Source organism: Eleutherodactylus coqui, chromosome 4 (genome assembly GCF_035609145.1).
Source record: "Eleutherodactylus coqui strain aEleCoq1 chromosome 4, aEleCoq1.hap1, whole genome shotgun sequence".
In the NCBI taxonomy this organism is placed as follows: Eukaryota; Metazoa; Chordata; class Amphibia; order Anura; family Eleutherodactylidae; genus Eleutherodactylus; species Eleutherodactylus coqui.
The window spans coordinates 2066028-2072027 of record NC_089840.1 but is presented as its reverse complement, the minus strand read 5'-3'; the positions used below and the strand labels follow the sequence as shown (position 1 = coordinate 2072027).

At 49.8% G+C, this 6000-nt stretch overlaps 1 protein-coding gene across 2 annotated transcripts in view; it reads left to right on the top strand.

The window, feature by feature from the left end:
• The first annotated feature begins 756 nt into the window (after positions 1-756).
• B3GALT5 (beta-1,3-galactosyltransferase 5) overlaps positions 757-6000 on the top strand; it is a 47115-nt gene continuing 41871 nt past the window's right edge. The window contains exon 1 of one of the 2 annotated variants that reach the window (XM_066598950.1): positions 757-909. The gene's annotated coding sequence lies outside the window, so the exon portion shown is untranslated. The remainder of the gene's footprint in view (positions 910-6000) is intronic. The other variant, XM_066598951.1, reaches the window with a different exon arrangement.

Here is a 6000-nt window from a genome sequence, read left to right as displayed (position 1 = left end):
GGATAGCGATATATACAAGGAAGGCAAGAAACAAGACTGCCAGATCACATGCTAGTCAGGACCCGCATCCTGAGCCCTAAGGCACAGATCGCATCTGCTTTCTCAAGTAGGTACACGAAATATAAACGCAAAGCTCTTACCACAGGATACGGGTCCCGACTCCCATGTGATAACAGCTTTGTATTTATATATTGTGTGATCTGACAGTCTCTCCGCTCCGCGGCATATACTCCCCGTTCCACAGTATATACTCCGTTTCCCGGTATGTACTCCCCGCTCCAAGTCTCCCCTCCAACACAGCTGGTTAACAGGATATCCCAGGCGCTGCGGCCAACGGTAGATCTCAGTGCTTGATTACAGTCATTGGCTGCAGGCTGTAGGCATGCAGAGGAGCGAGCAGCGGCGCCAAGCAGTATATGCCGGTTATTTTATTTCATGGGGAATAGGCTCTTAATGGAACAATCCAACTCTGAGCACCCCTTTAAGTCTGGAACAACCCCTTTAAGAAGCCCAGGAGATCTGGAGTGTGGACTAGGGTCCCCTGGCTGTAAAATATATCTGTGAGCAGATCCGGTTTCCAAGCCTTTGGGGCTCGAGGTGACAATTCCCCCCATGCCCCCTCCCCCCAGGTAACCATCCCCCCCCCCCCCTTCCCAGGTGTGCTCTGCTGTCACCTGGCCCCAGATACAGGTCTGCTCTGGGATTCTCCGCGGTAGGTGGATGCAAGCTGTCATAATGCTGCCACCCCCTGGGCGCTGCCAGCCCTCCCCCTCCTGCATGCTCCTGCGGCTGCCCCCTCCCTGGAAGCAGCCGATCTCTCCGGGGAGCGACGCTCTGCAGCACTCAGCGCTGGCGGCGACTGCGGACACATCGGAGTCCTTGATGGAGCCGGAGCTGAAGAGCTAAGAGGTAGGAGGATGTCCAGCGGGGCGGCGGCGGGCCGGGCTCGCTACAATGTATCGGCTGTCGGCACAACGCAGGCTGTCGCTACAATGTATCGGCTGTCGGCACGGCTGTCGCTACAATGTATCCGCTGTCGGCAGGGCTGTCGCTACAATGTATCGGCTGTCGGCACAATGCAGGCTGTCGCTACAATGTATCGGCTGTCGGCACGGCTGTCGCTACAATGTATCCGCTGTCGGCACGGCTGTCGCTACAATGTATCGGCTGTCGGCACGGCCGGCTCCTGCTTTTATATATCGCGATCTTCTGCCTCGGATTCCTCTTTTTACTTCTATATATTTTAGTAGAACAATAATCCTATTTTAGAGCCTTTTTTTGCTCTTATTTTGCCCCGTTTCAGTTACTTCGGAGGTTTTCGCTGCTAATGATGGGATTTTCCGGTTCGCCGCTTTTATTATTCTGTTCCTGATTATTTAGAATTTTGGTTAATTTTTATCACCTGGAAAAAGCTGTTTTTGTCGCCGGCTTCTTCTGGATTGGATCGGCGCCTCCCACTTATTATAGTTTATTCCTCCGTTGGCGCGGCTGCCTGAGGGCTTATTTTTTGCGCAGCGAGTTGCGTCTTTTGATATTATTTAGCTTGTATTTTCACGCGTGAATCGTGTCCAGTCGCACGAAGAATAGAACCCATTAATACACACGAGACTGAAGGCTGAACTCCGAGGATCGCCGCCTCTCCTGTTCTTGTTGGAGAATCAGCCGCCATTTCCGATAGCGTTGCGCTTGGATGTCATTTGCGTGTAAGAGTGATGCATTTTTTACCATTCTAACTCCTGCAATCACATGCTACTTTTTTTCCACACACGTAAAAATCACATTTTACAGCAATGCAAAGTGAGCGATTAACTCCGAAAATCCCAGATGAAACGGTTGTGATGGAGGTCAGATTCTCTCTGACTTCAGCCGGTTTCACATGACCGAGATTTGTGCGTTACGAGACTCACGTCTCCCGTGAATATCAACCCTATTCTTTGGAATAGATTCCCATACGTGGGCGGTGTTTTCCCACATCGCATGGCGCCCGAGGTGCGAAGATCCCCATTCATCCTCTAATTATTATTAATTGTCTTGTATAATCTTGTATCATCTGCTAATATTGACATATTACTGTGCAGCCCCTCTATCAGGTCATTGGTAAATATATTGAACAGAGTGGGGCCTAATACTGAACCCTGTGGCCCCCCACTAGTGACGGGGGCCCAATCAGAGTACGAACCATTTATTACCACCCTCTGCTTTCTATCTCTGACCCAGTTCTTTACCCAATTCCACACGTTTTCACCCAATCCGAGCTTCTCAGTTTATATATCAGCCTATTATGCGGCACGGTGTCAAATGCCTTAGAGAAGTCCAGATATACGAGATCAATAGACTCTCCCAGGTCCAGCTTAGAGCTTACTTCATGGTAGAAGCTGATCTGATTGGTCTGACATGATCGACCCTTCATGAATCCATGCTGGTGAGGAGTTATTCTGTTGTTCTCCTTGAGGTATTCTAGGATGGCGTCTCTCAGAAACCCCTTGAATATTTTTCCAGTTACCGAAGTCAGACTTACCGGCCTGTAGTCACCAGGCTCTCTTCTAGACCCCTTTTTGTATATTGGAACTACACTGGCAATGAGCCAATCCGGCGGTACAACCCGGGTCTCTATAGAGATTTTGCTGTGGATGCGAAGAGGTTTTCTATCAAAAGCGCCTTGCATCACTTCGGAGAAATAACAATCCTTCTTTGCGTCTGTCAGCCGCGGCGGAATATCATGGAGTTTCTCCAATGTTTTCAACGGGAGACTTCGCAGCGCGTGCACCCAGATTTCGATTTCTCCTCCCTACTTTCATAAAATCCTAACTGTATTTCTCTGCCGCTGTCGGAGGGCTTCTTGTTGTTTTTCAGTGCTACTATATAATATGCCGTATAATGCGCTGAAAGACTTGTAAAAATTTCTACATGGAGTGAAATGTAAAAAACCCACTATTCCGCCATCTTTGTTTCTATTATATATCAAAACGTGCAAAACAAAATGGCGCGCCGATTCCTCGACTTATTGTAACATAAATATCATTTTAAAAATAACTTAAAATGTAAAGAATCCTTTTGTTTTTGCTTTTGTGACGGATCTGCTCCACTGGATTGGCGCATAGCCAAGCTGGTGCCTATATTCATAAAGGGGTCAAATAGTGACCCTGGAGACTACAGGCCGGTAAAGGCCCATTTACACGCAGTGATGATCGCTCACACGGCAGCGACAGCTTTGAGCAATCATTTTACATAAACTATTAAGTAGCTACTCAGCAAATGAAGCCTTCGCTGAAAGCCGTTACTAGCCAGAGGGTGGGCGGGCTCTTATCTGCTTTCAGCTCCTTTGTTCTCCAAGGGGTAACAATGCTGTCAGTACTCCCCGTGGAGAACTGCTGATAAGGCTGAACGGCGATTTTTAGTTTGGCCTGAATTTAACCATCAGCCAGCAGTGCATGATGGCCGCACGTTTAGACACAACGATTATCACTCCAGAGATCGCTTTTTAGTGATTTTTGAGCAATCATCACTCCGTGTAAATGAGCCTTAAGTCTGACTATTGTGGGTAAAATGTTTGAATGGTTTCTAAGAGATGCCATCCTGGAGGACCTCAAGGACAATAGCTGTATAACTCCGTATCCACAGGTTTATAAGAGATTGCTGCTGATCCGCTTCTACAAGGAGGTAAGTTCTAGATGGATCGAGGAGTCACTGGATCTTGTGTATCTGGACAGTTTGATACTGTGCAGCATAAAAGGTTGGTATATAAGATGAGATGCTTGGTCTGGGGAGAATGTGTGTAAGGGGGTAAGTAACTGGTAAGTGATAGGAAGCGGGAGGTGGTTATAAAGGGTACATACTCTGATTGGGTCACCGTTACTAGTGGGGTACCACAGGAGGCAGTATTGGAGGGGTCACCGTGACAAGTGGGGTACCACAGGGGGCAGTATTGGAGGGGTTACAACTATTAGTGGGGTACCACAGGGGGCAGTATTGGAGGGGTCACCGTTACTAGTGGGGTACCACAGGGGGCAGTATTGGAGGGGTCACCGTTACTAGTGGGGTACCACAGGAGGCAGTATTGGAGGGGTCACCGTGACAAGTGGGGTACCACAGGGGGCAGTATTGGAGGGGTTACAACTATTAGTGGGGTACCACAGGGGGCAGTATTGGAGGGGTCACCGTTACTAGTGGGGTACCACAGGGGGCAGTATTGGAGGAGTCACCGTGACTAGTGAGGTACCACAGGGGGCAGTATTGGAGGGGTCACTGTTACTAGTGGGGTACCACACGGGGCAGTATTGGAGGGGTCACCGTGACAAGTGGGGTACCACAGGGGGCAGTATTGGAGGGGTTACAACTATTAGTGGGGTACCACAGGGGGCAGTATTGGAGGGGTCACCGTTACTAGTGGGGTACCACAGGGGGAAGTATTGGAGGGATTCCAACTACTAGTGGGGTACCACAGGGGGCAGTATTGGAGGGGTCACCGTTACTAGTAGGGTACCACAGGGGGCAGTATTGGCGGGGTCACCATTACTAGTGGGGTACCACAGGGGACAGTATTGGAGGGGTCACTGTTACTAGTGGGATACCACAGAGGGCAGTATTTGAGGGGTTACAACTACTAGTGGGGTACCACAGGGGGCAGTATTGAAGGGATTCCAACTACTAGTGGGGTACCAAAGGGGGCAGTATTGGAGGGGTCACCGTTACTAGTGGGGTACCACAGTGGGCAGTATTGGAGGGGTCACTGTTACTAGTGGGGTACCACAGGGGGCAGTATTAGAAATATCACTGTTACTAGTGGGATGTGACAGGGAGCAGAATTGGAGGGGTCACCATTACTAGTTGGGTACCACAGGGATTCCAACCACTAGTGAGGTACCACAGGGGGCAGTATAGGAGGGGTCACCATTACTAGTGGGGTACCACAGTGGGCAGTATTGGTGGGGTCACCATTACCAGTGGGACACCACAGAGGGCAGTATTAGTGGGGTTACTAGTGGGCTACAACAGGAGGTCACAGTTACTATTGTGGCACCACACAGGCATTGTTGGAGATGATACTAGTGGGGTACCACAGGGGGCAGTATTGGAGGGATTCCAACTACTAGTGGGGTACCACAGGGGGCAGTATAGGAGGGGTAACCGTTACCAGTGGGGTAGTACCACAGGGGGCAGTATTGGTGGGGTCACCATTACCAGTGGGGTACCACAGGGGGCAGTATTGGTGGGGTCACCATTAACAGTGGGGTACCACAGAGGGCAGCATTAGTGGAGTTACTAGTGGGCTACAACAGGAGGTCACAGTTACTATTGGGGCACCACACAGGCAGTATTGGAGATGATACTAGTGGGGTACCACAGGGGCAGTATTGGAGGGGTCCCTGCTACTAGTGGGGTACCATAGGGGGAAGAATTTGTAGGGTTACTAGCTGGGTATCATAGGGGTCTAAATTGGAAATGTTGCCGTTACTAGTGTGGCAGCACAGGGGCAGTATTAGAGGGGTCCTGTACATGGACTATACTGCCCTCTACCTGTACTGCCCTCTGACTACACTGCATGTCCTGTACCACCCTCTACCTGTACTGTACCGCCCTCTACCTGCACTACATGTCCTATACTGCTCTTTACCTGTACTGCCCTCTACCTGTACTGCATGTCCTGTACCGCCCTCTACCTGCACTATAGGTAGAGGGCGGTACAGATGGAATACACGCAAGGGTTCAAAGGGAACTAAGTGATATGATAGCTAGGCCGCTATTTCATATATTTATGGACACTATCAAGACCAGGGTTGGTACCATTGGATTGGCGCATTGCCAACGTGGTTCCAATATACAAAAAAGGGTCTAGAAGAGAGCCTGGTGACTACAGGCCGGTAAGTCTCACTTCAATAACTGGAAAAATATTCTAGGGGTTTCTGAGAGACGCCATCCTAGGAGAACAACAGAATAACTCCTCACCAGCACGGGTTCATGAGGGGGTGATCATGTCAGACCAATCTGATCAGCTTCTAC